Below are 15,093 nucleotides of genomic sequence, written 5' to 3' on the forward strand. Positions count from 1 at the left end.
GTCAGAGATGGGAAATCAAATTCGGTGGCCATCTTGATCATCCCGTTGGAGGCCATGACGAGGAGGGAGCAGTCCCCCTCGGGGTTGAGGGTTTGTACCAGTAGCTATATGTTTAATATCTATCTCTCTCTCGTGTTCTTGAGATGTCATGATCTTGATGTATCACGGGCCTTGTTAATATAGTTGGATCATATGGAGTTTGTCACATGCTATTATTGTGATGAATTGAATCTTTCACTTTAAGATCTCGTTATGTTGGATTAAACATTGAGGTATGAGAGCACATAATATATGTCTTGCATGCGGATAACCTAGTGACATTGGGGTATTCAAGTGATTCACATGATATATATTGTGGCATCAACTCGCGGATTCACGAGGTGGCATTGGGGTAATCTAGGCATAGGGGTTCATTGCATGTTTTCATACTATGTTTTCTGATAGAGATCTTGGTTTGCTCCGTGAAGTTATTTTTGTTGGATTAGGTATTATGAATCTGATTTTTACGGTGTTATTTCAGTACGAACTCTTGATAGATCGATCGGAAAGGATAACTTGTTATCTTAGTACGAACTCTTGGAAAGATCGATCGGAAAGAATAACTTTGAGCTTGTTTCGTACCCTACGAACAATTTTACAAACAATTTAGTCTTATGTTCTCCGCTAGATAGGAACTTTGGAGTGATTATTTATCACACATTGAGGTATTGTTATGTGATCCAATTATATTGTAGGCCTCATTTTCAAGCATTGCAATACCGTTTATGCTCACTTTTGTTACTTGCTACCTTGCTGATTTTATATTTTCAGAATACCAAAATCAATATCTACTATCATTACTACACTTGTATCACCATCTCTTCCTTGAACTAGTGCACCTATACAATTTACAATTGTATTTGGTGTGTTGGGGACACAAGAGACTTTTTATTATTTGGTTACAGAGCTGTTTGAGAGAGGCCATTTTCATCCTAAGCATCTCGCGGATTCATAAACCTTAGGTCATCCACCTGAGGGAAATTTTCTATTGTCCTACAAAACTCTGCGTTTGGAGGCCCAACACGAGCCTACAAGAACAATTTCTATAGTCGACATCAATCTCTATCTTCATATCTCAAAACTATTGCGAAGAATCACGTTTAACATCCAATGATCTACATGAAAGTTTCTATTATATCTTTCCTGGATATTTATCACTTTGGGAGTAATTTCAGTTGAAGAAAATTGCCCTTGCAAATAACAAGCTCTCAAACAAATAAAAGTGAAGAACAAGGGCACAAGTTCCTTTAAAATTTTCAAATCTCAAAATAATATAAGTGAAGGAAGAGAAGATTTCTCCAAAATTTCTACTACTCTCAAAATAATCTAAGTGAAGCATGAGAGCAATTGTTTTCAAAATAACAGCACCACTGTGCTCAAAAAGATATAAGTGAAGCACTTGAGCAATTCCATGGCTCAAAAAATTGAAGTGAAGCATAAATAGCGATTCTAACAAATAGTAGCATAATTTGGTTCTCTCGAATGGGTGTGTCTAGCAAGTTTTATTATTACAAACTATGCAACAAATAAAGCAAGGTCACAAATGATACAAGACGCTCCAAACAAAACTCATGATATGTGTGTTGTAAATATGCCCTGGAGGCAATAATAAAGTGGTTATTATTATATTTCCTTGTTCATGATAATCGTTTATTATCCATGCTATAATTATATAGATTGGAAACTCAAATACATGTGTGGATACATAGACTACACATTGTCCCTAGTGAGCCTCTAACGGACTAGCTCGTTGATCAAAGATGGTCAAGGTTTCTTGGCCATAAACATGAGTTGTCATTTGATAATGGGATCACATCATTAGGAGAATGATGTGATGGACAAGACCCAAACTATGAACGTAGCAGACGATCATGTCAAATTATTGCTATTGTTTTCTACATGTCAAGTATCTATTCCTATGACCATGAGATCATGCAACTCACTGACACCGGAGGAGTACCTTGTGTGTATCAAACGTCGCAACGTAACTGGGTGACTATAAAGGTGCTCTAAAGGTATCTCTGAGGGTGTCTATTGTGTTGGCATGAATCAAGACTGGGATTTCTTACTTCGTGTGACGGAGAGGTATCTCAGGGCCCACTCGGTAATACAATGTCACAACAAGCTTGCAAGCAATGTGACTAAAGAGTTAGTCACATGATCTTGTATTACGTAACGAGTAAAGAGACTTGTCGGTAACGATATTGAACTAGGTATGTAGGTACCGACGATCGAAACTCCGGCAAATAACATACCGATGAACAAAGGGAATTGTATATGGGATTGATTGAATCATTGACATCAAGGTTGGACCGATATAGATCTTCGTAGAATATGTAGGAACCAATATGGGCATCCAGGTCCCACTATTGGTTATTGAGCAGAGAGTGTCTCGGTCATGTGTGCATAGTTCTGAAACCCGCAGGGTCTACACACTTAAGGTTTTGTGACGATGTAAGCATAGTCAGGTCATTATGTTGGTGACCGAAGGTTGTTTGGAGTCTCGGATGAGATCCCGAACGTGATGAGGAACTTCGAAATGGTCTGGAGGTGAAGATTGATATATAGGATGAAGGTCATCGGAGTCCGAAAGTGTTCTGAGGCACACCGAGGAAGTGACGAAATACAGAAAGGAGTTTCAGGAGGCCCCGATAATTATTGGGGGGCTCCTCGGCCAAGGAGAGGGGGCACCGTGCTACGGCGACAGATATCTTCTGTCGTCTCTTGAGCTTGCGTTGATTTTTACCTTGAAGAGGAAAGTGCGATGAAGCACATGAGCAGTAAGTATTTCCCTCAGTTTGAGAACCAAGGTATTAATCTAGTTGGAGAATCTCGTCAAGTCCAGAGTACCTGCACAAACACAAAAGAGCTTGCACCCAACGGTATAAAGGGGTTTTCAATCCCTTCAAGATTGATTGCAAAGAGATTTCTGAAGGCAGAAAGTGCAACGAAGAAAAAGTGTAAGGCTGAAAATATGGTGTGAAGTAGACCCGGGGGCCATAGTGTTCACTAGAGGCTTCTCTCAAAATAGCAAATATTACGGTGGGTGAACAAATTACTGTCGAGCAATAGATAGAAGCGCGCAAAGTCATGACGATATCTAAGGCAATGATCATACATATATGCATCACTTCTGAGACAAGTAGACCGATACTTTCTGCATCTACTACTATTACTCCACACATCGACCGCTATCCAGCATGCATCTAGTGTATTGAGTTCATGACGAACAGAGTAACGCCTTAAGCAAGATGACATGATGTAGAGGGATAAACTCAAACCAATGATGCAAACCCCATCTTTTCACCCTTGATGGCAACAACACGATGCGTGCCTCGCTACCCCTTCTGTCACTAGGTGAGGTCACCACACGGTATGAACCCAAAACCAAGCACTTCTCCCATTGCAAGAATCATAGATCAAGCTGGCCAAACAAAACCCACAACTCGAAGAGAATTACAAGGATATGAAACCATGCATAAGAGAGATCAGAAGAAACTCAAATAAGATTCATAGATAATCTGATCATACATCCACAATTCATCGGATCTCGAAAAACACACCGCAAAAGAAGATTACATGAGATAGATCTCCATGAAGATCATGTAGAACTATGTATTGAAGATCCAAGAGAGAGAAGAAGCCATCTAGTTACTAGCTATGGACCCGTAGGTCTATGGTAAACTACTCACGCATCATCGGAGAGGTCATGGTGTTGATGAAGAAGCCCTCCGTATCCGAATCCCCCCTCCGGCAGGGCACCAGAACGTGCCCCAGTTGGGATCTTGCGGAGACAGAAGCTTGCAGCGTCGGAAAAGTACTTTCGATGATCTCCTGATTTTTTTCAGGAATTATTGGGAATTATTGGGAATATATAGGTGAAAGACCTAGGGAGCCCACAAGCCTGGGAGGCGCACCCCCCTGGCCACAACTAGGGGGCTTGTGGGGTCCCTGGTGGCCCCCTGCTTGGTTCTCAATTTCCCGATCTTCTTCTGTTTCGGAAAAAAATCTTTTTGGAAGTTTCGTTCCGTTTGGACTCCGTTTAAAATCCTCCTCTGAAAGGGGTCAAAAACACGGAAAAAACAGGAACTGGCACTTGGCACTGAGTTAATAAGTTAGTCCCAAAAAGATATAAATGGCATACAAAATATCCAGAGTTTGACAGGATAATAGCATGAAACCATCAAAAATTATAGATACGTTGGGGACGTATAAGGCATCCCCAAGCTTAACTCCTCCTCGTCCTCGAGTAGGGAAGTGATAAAGACTGAATTTTTGATGTGGAATGCTACCTAGCATAGTTGTGCTTTGCAAGTTATTTTGTGTGACATGAATGTTCAGATCCGTAAGATTCAAAACAATAGTTTGCTATTGACATAAAAACAATAATACTTCAAGCAAACTAGCAAGGTAATCATGAACTTTCGAAATAACAAGGCCAAAGAAAGTTATCCCTACAAAATCATAAAGTCTGGCTATGCTCCATCATCCCCACACAACTAATTTAAATAATACACAACCCCGGTATTGGCCAAGTAATTGTTTTCACACTCTTACTTTCTCAAACCTTTTATAACTATCACGCAATACATGAGCGTGAGCCATGGATATAGCACTATAAGTGGAATAGAGTGTGGTGGTGGTTGTGAGACAAAAAGGGAGGAGATGGTCACATTGACTCGGTGTATCAAAGGGCTATGGAGATGCGCATTAATAGATATCAATGTGAATGAGTAGGGATTTCCATACAAAGGATGCACTAGAGCTATAAGTATGTGAAAGCTCAAAAGGAGAACTAGTGGGTGTGGATCCAACTTGCTTGCTCACGAAGACCTAGGGAAATTTTGAGGAAGCCCATCATTAGAATATACAAGCCAAGTTATATGATGAAGATTCCCACTAGCATATGGTGGTGACGGAACGAGAGGCTCTCAATCATGAAGAACATGGTGCTATTATGAAGCACAAGTGTGGAGAAAGATAGTAGCATTGTCCCTTCTCTCTTTTTGTCTCTTTTTTGGGCTCTTGGGCCTCTCTTTTTTTATTTGGGCTCTTTGGCCTCTTTTTTTATTTCCTCACATGGGACAATGCTCTAATAATGATGATCATCACACTTTTATTTACTCACAGCTCAAAGCTCAGAACGATGATGACTCTATAGGAAATGCCTCCGACAGTGTATCGGGATGTGCAACGATCTAGCTTGGCGTATGACGTTGAAACATCTCGCTAGCTATCTTACGATCATGCAATGGCAATATGAGATTGACGGCACAAGTCACGAGACAGAACGGTGGGAGTTGCATGGCAATATATCTCGGAATGGCTATGAAAATGCCATACTAGGTAGGTATGGTGGCTGTTTTGAGGAAGGCATATGGTGGGTTTGTGCACTGGCGAGAATTGCGCGGCACTAGAGAGGCTAGCAATAGTGGAAGGTGAAAGTGCATCTATACCATGGACTCACATTAGTCATGAAGAACTCACATACTTTCTGCGAAAGTTTTTATTGGTAGTCGAAACAAAGTGCTAAACACATACTCCTAGGGGAAGGGTTGGTAGGTGTTAACCATCACGCGATCCCGACCGCAACAGAAAGGATGACAATCAATAGATCAATTATGCTCCGACTTCCTAACATAGCAGTTCACCATACGTGCATGCTACGGGAATCACTAACTTCAACACAAGTATTTCTAGATTCACAACACCCTACTAACATAACTCTTAATATTACCAAATCCACGTCTCAAAACTAATTGAGAGGAATCCAAACTTCTCTTTCTACTCAATGCACATTAAGATGGAGGTTTTTGTATCCTATTTTGGTACCTATAACCTTTGGGGACTACTTTCATAGCACAAGCCAACTACCAAGTCACGCACCGCCGTGCTCTAAAAGATCTAAGTGAAGCACATAGAGCAAAATTATCTAGCTCAAAAGATATAAGTGAAGCACTATGAGCATTCTAGAAAAATGCCAAAATCACGATGAGTGCATGTCTCTCTCAAAAGGTGTGCAGCAAGGATGATTGTGACACAACAAAAAGAAAAGACTCCTACGATACAAGACGCTCCAAGCAAAACACATATCATGTGGTGAATAAAAATATAGCTCCAAGTAATGTTACCGATGGATTGAAGACGAAAGAGGGGATGCCTTCCCGGGGCATCCGCAAGCTTAGGCTTTTTGGTGTCTTTGAATTTGGCGTGCAAGCTTGAGCTCTTTCCACTCTTTATCTATTTGTCCATGAGAACATCACCCAAAACTTGAAAACTTCACAACACAAAACTTAAACAGAAACTCGTGATAACATTAGCACAAGAAAACAAACTACCACCTCCTTAGGTACTGTAGCAATCTTGATTTCTATTTATATTGGTGTTTGATTACTGTATTCTCACTTTTCCATGGCTAGTACCCCGCGATACTATACATAGTTTCATCAAAACAAGCAACCAACTCAACAAAAACAGAATATGTCAAAAACAGACCAGTCTGTAGCAATCTGTATACTTCGTATACTTCTGGTACCTCACAAATTCTTAAAAATTACGTCTGCATGGGAAAAAGGCATATCAACCAGCAGCAAAAAGAATCAACTCAAAATCTCTTTCTGAATAAAAATGAAAAATAATCTCGTGAGCAAAATGTTTTTGTATTATTCCAGCAGGATCAAACAACCATTGCCAAGACTAGTCATATAGGTTTTGCTTGGCTCAAACACAAAAAGAAACACAAAAGACACAATCATAACAGAATTATGATGGTGTGTACGCAACAAAACAGAAAGAAAAAGATAAATTCATTGGGTTGCCTCCCAACAAGCGCTACTGTTTAACGCCCTTAGCTAGGCATTGATAATTCAATGATGCTCACACAAAAGACAAGAACTGAAGCACAACGAGAGAATCATAAATCATGTGAAAATCACATCTAAGTCTAACATACTTTCTATGCATAGGCATTTTATAGGAAAACAGATTGTCAAGACAACCAATAGTTACCATATGCAAGGAAGAAGGAAGAGACAATATGAATCTCAACATAACGAGAGGTGAATTGGTAACATGAAAGTTTCTACCACAATATTTTCCTCTCCTAGAGCAATTACATGTGGGATCATAATCAAATTCAACAATATAGCTATCACAAAGGATATTCTTTTTCATGATCCACATGCATGCAAAGTTGACGCTCTTCAAAAATAGTGGGATTATCATCAACTAAAGTCATGACTTCTCCAAGCCCAGTTTCAATATTATTGCAAATATCATAATCATCATGAGGCTTAAACAAATTTTCAGGATCATAAGAAAAATTCCCACCCCAATCACGATCATTGCAACAAGTAGTGGACATAGCACAACTAGCATCCCCAAGCTTAGGGTTTTGCATATTTTTAGCATGATTGTCATTAATAGAATTATAATGAAATCATTGCAATCATGATTTTCATTCAAGGAGCCCTCGTGAATCATTTCATAAATTTCTTAATCACGATTTTCAGATTCACGCATCTCAAGCAAAACTCCATAGAGAAAGTCAAGTCCACTTAACTCACTAGCAATTGGATCAACATAATTGGATCTCTTAAAGAGATTAGGAAGTGGATGAGGATCCATATCACTAGATTTTCAGCAAGCGAAGATGCAAGCATATTGAGGGCACATGGCAACACAAGCAAACAGAAAGCAAGCGAAAGAAAAGGGCGAACGAAAAAGGCAAACGAAAAAGGCAAATATTTTTTTGTAAATTTTTGTTTTTCAGAAGTGGGGGAGAGCAAAACAGAGGCAAAAAAGTAAATGCAAGAGATGAGTTTGTGACACTTACCTGGATGAGATCTTGACTTGATCCTCCCCAGCAACGGTGCCAGAAATCCTTCTCCTACAGCGAGAGAAATCTTCTGTCGTCTCTTGAGCTTGCGTTGGTTTTTCCCTTGAAGAGGAAAGGGCGATGCAGCACAGGAGCAGTAAGTATTTTCCCTCAGTTTGAGAACCAAGGTATCAATCGAGTAGGAGAATCTCGTCAAGTCCAGAGTACCTGCACAAACACAAAAGATCTTGCACCCAACGCTATAAAGGGGTTGTCAATCCCTTCAAGATTGATTGCAAAGTGAGATCTGAAGGCGGAAAGTGCAACGAAGAAAAAGTGTAAGGCTAAAAATATGGTGTGAAGTAGACCCCGGGGCCATAGTTTTCACTAGAGGCATCTCTCAAAATAGAAAATATTACGGTGGGTGAACAAATTACTGTCGAGCAATTGATAGAACCGTGCAAGGTCATGACGATATCTAAGGGAATGATCATACATATAGGCATCACGTCCGAGACAAGTAGACCGATACTTTCTGCATCTACTACTATTACTCCACACATCGACCGCTATCCAGCATGCATCTAGTGTATTGAGTTCATGACGAACAGAGTAATGCCTTAAGCAAGATGACATGATGTAGAGGGATAAACTTAAACCAATGTTGAAAACCCCATCTTTTTACCCTTGACGGCAAAAACATGATGCGTGCCTCGCTACCCCTTCTGTCACTGGGTTAGGTCACCCACTGTATGAACCCAAAACCAAGCACTTCTCCCATTGCAAGAATCATAGATCAAGCTGAGCAAACAAAACCCACAACTCGAAGAGAATTACAAGGATATGAAATCATGCATAAGAGAGATCAGAAGAAACTCAAATAAGATTCATAGATAATCTGATCATAAATCCACAATTGATCGGATCTCGACAAACACACCGCAAAAGAGGATTACATCGGATAGATCTCCATGAAGATCATGGAGATCATTGTATTGAAGAGGTCTATGGTGAACTACTCACGCATCATCGGAGAGGTCATGGTGTTGATGAAGAAGCCCTCTGTATCTGAATCCCCTCCGACAGGGCACCAGAACGTGCCCCAGATGGGATCTTGCGGAGACAGAAGCTTGCGGCGGCGGAAAAGTACTTTTGATGATCTCCTGATTTTTCTGGAATTATTGGGAATATATAGGCGAAAGACCTAGGGCAGAGGTGGCCCAGGGAGCCCACAAGCCTGGGAGGTGTGGGCCCCCCTAGGCGCGGCTAGGGGGCTTGTGGTGTCCCTGGTGGCCCTGCCTTGGTTCAGTTTCCCGATCTTCTTTTGTTTCGGAAAAAATCTTTTTGGAAGTATCGTTCCGTTTGGACTCCGTTTAAAATCCTCCTCTGAAAGGGGTCAAAAACACGGAAAAAACAGGAACTGGCACTTGGCACTGAGTTAATAAGTTAGTCCCAAAAATATATAAAAGCCATACAAAACATCCAAAGTTTGACAGGATAATAGCATGAAACCATCAAAAAGTATAGATACGTTGGAGACGTATCACACCGCAGGCCACCAGAGGGCTGGGCTCCGCCCCCACACCTCAACCCACTTCGGCAAAAGGGTGGGGGCCTCACCCTAGGGCGCCGCCACCCAACTTGGGTGGCAAGGCACCCAAGTGGGAGTGGCCACCCCAACCCTAGCCGTCGCCGCCTCACCCCTTGGCCGCTGCCCCCTAGAGGTAAACCTAGGGTGCCATCTCCTCCTCCCTCCCCCCTATATATAGATAGTTAGAGAGAGAGAGAGCAACAACATGACAACTTTCCATCGCGCAGCTCCTCCTCTCCCTCGTAGTTCTTCTCCTCTAAACATCAGGCGGCGAAGCCTTCCTCAGCTATCACCACCATCACCTCACCATGTTGTCGTGTTTTCGGAGGACTCGGGCTGCTGCTTCACCATTGATCGATGGGTCGAGGAGGTTAAGGCCTCATGAAGCTGTACTTGTGTTGAACGCGGAGGTGCCATCCATTCGGCCCTCGATCGGGAGTTCGTGGGACGCATCGTGATCGGATCGCAAAGACGTACCACTACATCAACCACGTTCTTGAATGCTTCCACTTAGCGATCTACAAGGGTATGTAGATGCAATCTCTCCTCTCATAGATGTGCATCTACTAGATTGATCTGGGTGAGCGTAGGAAATTTTTTGTTTCCCATGCAACGTTCACCAACAATGTGACGAATAAAAATATAGCTCCAAGTAAAATTACCGATGGTTGTTAGAAGAAAGAGGGAATGCCCATCCCCAAGTTTAGGTGCTTAGTAATCCTTGTATATTACCTTGGGGTTCCATGGGGCATACCCTAGCTTAGTCTTTTCTCACTCCTTGTTGCTTCATTCATCATGATCTAACTCAAAACTTGAAAACTTCAATCACACAAAACGCAACAAAAATTTTGTGAGATCCGTTAGCATAAGAAAACCAAGATTTACTTTAGATACCCTTGAAAACCTATTCCAATTTTGTTTTTTCATTATGCATACTGTATTCTAACTTTACCATGGCTTATACCCCTCGATACAAGCCATAGAATCATCAAAGCAAGCACATAACGCAAAGAAAATAGAATCTGACAAAAACAGAATAGTCTGTAACGACTCGAAATTAACCCATACTTTTGTAACTCGAAAAATTATGAAAATACAGACAATGTTGCGAATTTGTATATAAATCTATTGTAAAAAAGTCACACACTTTTGACGTTTGTTTGATTTTTAGGATTGTTTCTACTCGACGCAAAGTTTCTGTTTTTCAACAGGATTAAAGCAACTAACACCGCACATGATCCCAAAGGCTTTACTTGGCACAAAACCTAAATGAAACATAAAAACACAATTATAACTGTAGCATAATTGTGCAAACACTCAAGAACAGATGGAAAGAGTGAAAATAAATTTTATTCATTGGGTTGCCTCCCAACAAGCGCTATCATTTTACACCCCTAGCTAGGCATATATCAAAGATTTAAGTGATGTCACCCTTAGTGATTTATCGATATGTTGCCCTCATGATTGATTCATACGGTAATTTAATCTTAGTTATAGGGAAGTGTTCCATGCCTTTTCTTAGTGGAAACTGAAATTTAATATTCCCTTCTTTCATATCAATCACGGCCATATAGTATGCAAAACTGGTCTACCAAGAATTATTGGACAAGACGGATTGCAATCAATATCAAGAATAATAAAATCTATGAGCACATAATTCCTATTTGCAATAATAAGAACATCATTAATTATTCCAGTGGTATTTTTAATAATGGAATCACCAAGTGCAAATTGAGAGAACATTCTTCAATATTGGTAAGACCAAGCACATCACAAAGAGATTTTAGAATTACGGAAACACCAGCACCCAAATTACATAAAGCATAGCACTCAAAATTCTTAATTTTGATCTTAATGGTGGGTTCCCAATCGTCTTATAATTTTATAGGAATTGAAATGTCTAATTCAAACTTTTCTTCCAAAGCTTTTATTACCACATCTGAAATATGTTTAGTAGAAGCTTTATTTTGTTCATAGGCATTGGGTGGATTTATCATAGATTGCAACATAGAAATACACTCAATCAAAGGGCAACTATCAAAATTAAAGTTTTCGCAATCCGAAATAGTGGGTGCATCACTAGCTAAAGTTTTGACCTCTTCAATCCCATGTTTATCAATTTTTTCAATAGGATTTTCACCCTCCAAACCATGGGAATGCCCTCTAGCTAAAGTTCACTCTTCTTCGGTTCCCTCATCATCAATTTTAATATTACTAAACAGGGAATCAATAGAAGAAACAACAATCATTTTAATCTCTTCTAAATATTCGGGCTCAGCTACCATTTGATTCACTAACGTATCTTGCACATCAGAAATCTTTGCTAGCAAATTTTCGGTAAGAGTGTATAGAGATTGGAGATTAGCAACTTCTTTACTAACATGATCAAGTTGTTTTGTTATAGCATCAAGCAAAATAGAATGTTCCTTAAGTTCTTCGGTAAAAAAATTATTTTGATCAAATTAGATAGTCATGAACTCGGTACTTTTCTCAATAACTAACAAAATGTTTGGATGCAGAACATCATAATACTTCCTTTGAGGCATGATGTCTACGCACACAAGAACACAAGCAAACAAGAGATCCCACAAGAAAACGACAAATGGAAAGACGACAAATAAAAAGGCAATTTTTTGTAAAGTGGGGGAGAGGAAAATGAGAGGCAAATGGAAAATAATGTAATTGCAAGGAGATGGAAGTTGTGTATAGGAACCTCATAGATCTTGACTTGATCTTCCCCGACAATGGCACCAGAAATCTTGACTCCCCGTTGATTTACGTTGGTTTCCCTCCAAGCTTAAAGGGTGATGTAGCACATCGATGAAAAGTATTTCCCTCAGTTATGAAACCAAGATATCAATCCAGTAGGAAGATCCACAAGACTATGTAAGCGGCACCTGCTCACACAAATAGCAAATCCTCGCAACCCAACACGTGTAGGAATTGCCAATCCCTCATGGGTAAAGTAAGGATGGATTCATAGATGCAAATAAGAGTGATAGCAAATAAAACAAAGCAAGGTATTTTTGGTTTTTTATGATATAGATCTGAAAATAAAATAGCAAATAAAATGGAAATGCAAATACCAAAGTAGAGATTGCAAATAGATGATGTGGAATAGACCCGGGGGCCGTAGGTTTCACTAGTGGCTTCTCTCGAGAAAATAGCAAGTGGTGGGTGGACCTATTACTGTTTGGAAATTGATAGAAGAGCAAATAATTATGGTGATATTCAAGAAAATGACCATGTATATAGGCATCACATCCCAAACAAGTAGACCGAGTTCTTCCTGCATCTACTTCTATTACTCCACACGTCGATCGCTATCCACACTGCATCTAGTGTATTGAGTTCATGGAGAAACGGAGTAATGCCTTAAGAATGATAACATGATGTAGACAAGATCTATTCACGTAGGAATAGACCCCGTCATTTTATCCTTAATGGCAATGATACATGCGTGTCATGTCTCTTTCTGTCAGTGAGATTGAGCACCGCAAGATCGAACCCATCACAAAGCACCTCTTACCAGTGCAAGATAAAAGATCAAATTTGTAGACAAAAACCAAATACCGGAGAAGAAATACGAGGCTATAATAATAAAGTATGAATATGATTTCATAGATCTGATCATAAACTCACAATTCATCGGATCCCAACAAACACACCGCAAAAGAATGAGTTACAACATATGTATCTCCAAGAGACCATTGTATTGAGAAGCAACACGAGAGAGAAAGCCACCTAGCTACTGCCTAGGAACCCATTGGTCTTATATGAACTACTCACGCATCATCGGAGGAACACCAATGAGGATGATGAACCCCTGTGTGATCGTGTTCCTCTCCGAAATGGGCTATAGATTGGACTTCGTGGCTTGTGGAACTTGCGATGGCTGAAATGATTTTTTGTCGACTCCTCTAGGGTTTTCTGAATATTGGTGTATTTATAGAGCTTAGAGGCGATGGAGGAGGTGCCCGAGGCCCCCAGTAGGCACGAGGCCATGCCAGGGGTCCTAGGCGTGCCCAGGTGTCTAGTGGGTTGATTGGGCCTCCTCTGGTGATCATCCTTGGCTCTCAAGTTTCCTTCTGGTCCAAAAAAATCTATGTAATGTTTCGTGGTATTTGGACTTCATCTCATATTGATTTTCTGCAAAGTAAAATAAGAGAAAAAATAGCAACTGTCATTAGGCACTATTTCAATAGGTTAGTACCAAAAAAATATATAAATTTGCTACAAAATTATCATAAAACATCCAAGAATGATAATATAACAGCACGGAACAATCAAAATTATAGATACGCTGGAGACATATCACCCCATGATAACGAATTGCCTAGTAAAGATGAAATAGTTGGTCTTCCTTCTATTGCCATTCCTCCTTCTAATCCACTAGAATAATATTTGCCAGACCATGAAAATGATATGCATATGCGTGAAACAGATGAAATAGATAAAATGTTCTTTGAACAACAACCTATACTGAAACACAACTTGCATGTTGAGACTCTAGGAGGTCCTCCTCCACCAAAGAGTGACCATGTGTTTGAATTAAAACAATTACCTGGCACTTTGAAATATGCTTGTCTTGATGAAAAGAAGATATATCTTGTTATTATCAGTGATAACCTTAAAGTGCATGAAGAAAAAAGATTGTTAAAAACCTTAAGTAAGCATCGAGCTGCTATTGGGTATACTCTTGATGATCTTAAGGGCATTAGTCCCACTCTATGTCAGCACAAGATTAATATGGAACCAGATGCTAAACCCATTGTTAATCACCAACGAAGACTGAATATCAAAATCAAAGAAAGGTGGTAAGAAATTAAATATTAAAGCTTCTAGAAGAAGGTATAATTTATCCCATAACTGATAGTAGATGGGTAAGTCACGTTTATTACGTTCCTAAGAAAGGTGGTATTACAGTTGTTCCTAATGATAAAAATGAACTTATTTTACATATAATTGTTACTCGCGGTAGAATGGTAATTAATTTTAGAAAATTAAACAAAGCTACTAGAAAATACCATTATCCTTTACATTTCATAGACCAAATTCTAGAAAGATTATCGAAGCACACACATTTTTGCTTTCTAGATGATTATTCTGGTATTTCTCAAATACCCGTGCCACAACCTCATCAAGAGAAAACCACATATACCTGTCCTTTTGGAACCTATGCTTATCGACGTATGCCTTTTGGATTATGCAATGCACCTACTACCTTTTAAAGATGTATGACTGATGTATTCTCTGATTTTTGTGAAAAGATTGTTGAGGTTTTTCATGGATGATTTTTCTGTTTATGGAACTTCTTTTGATGATTTCTTAAGCAACCTTGATCCAATTTTGCAGAGATGTGAGCAAACTAACCTTGTCTTGAATTGGGAGAAGTGCCACTTTATGGTAAACAAAGGTATTGCCTTGGGTCATAAAATTTCCGAACGAGGTATTGAGGTGGATAAGGCTAAAGTTGATGCAATTGAGAAGATGCCATGTCCTAAATATATTAAAGGTATCCATAGTTTTCTTGGTCATGTTTGTTTCTATAGGAGGTTTATTAAAGACTTCTCTAAAATTTCTAGACCTCTTACCAATTTTTTACAGAAGGATGTTCCTTTCGTTTTTGATGATGATTGTGTAGAAG

The sequence above is a fragment of the Hordeum vulgare genome, chromosome 1H (genome assembly GCF_904849725.1).
Source record: "Hordeum vulgare subsp. vulgare chromosome 1H, MorexV3_pseudomolecules_assembly, whole genome shotgun sequence".
In the NCBI taxonomy this organism is placed as follows: Eukaryota; Viridiplantae; Streptophyta; class Magnoliopsida; order Poales; family Poaceae; genus Hordeum; species Hordeum vulgare.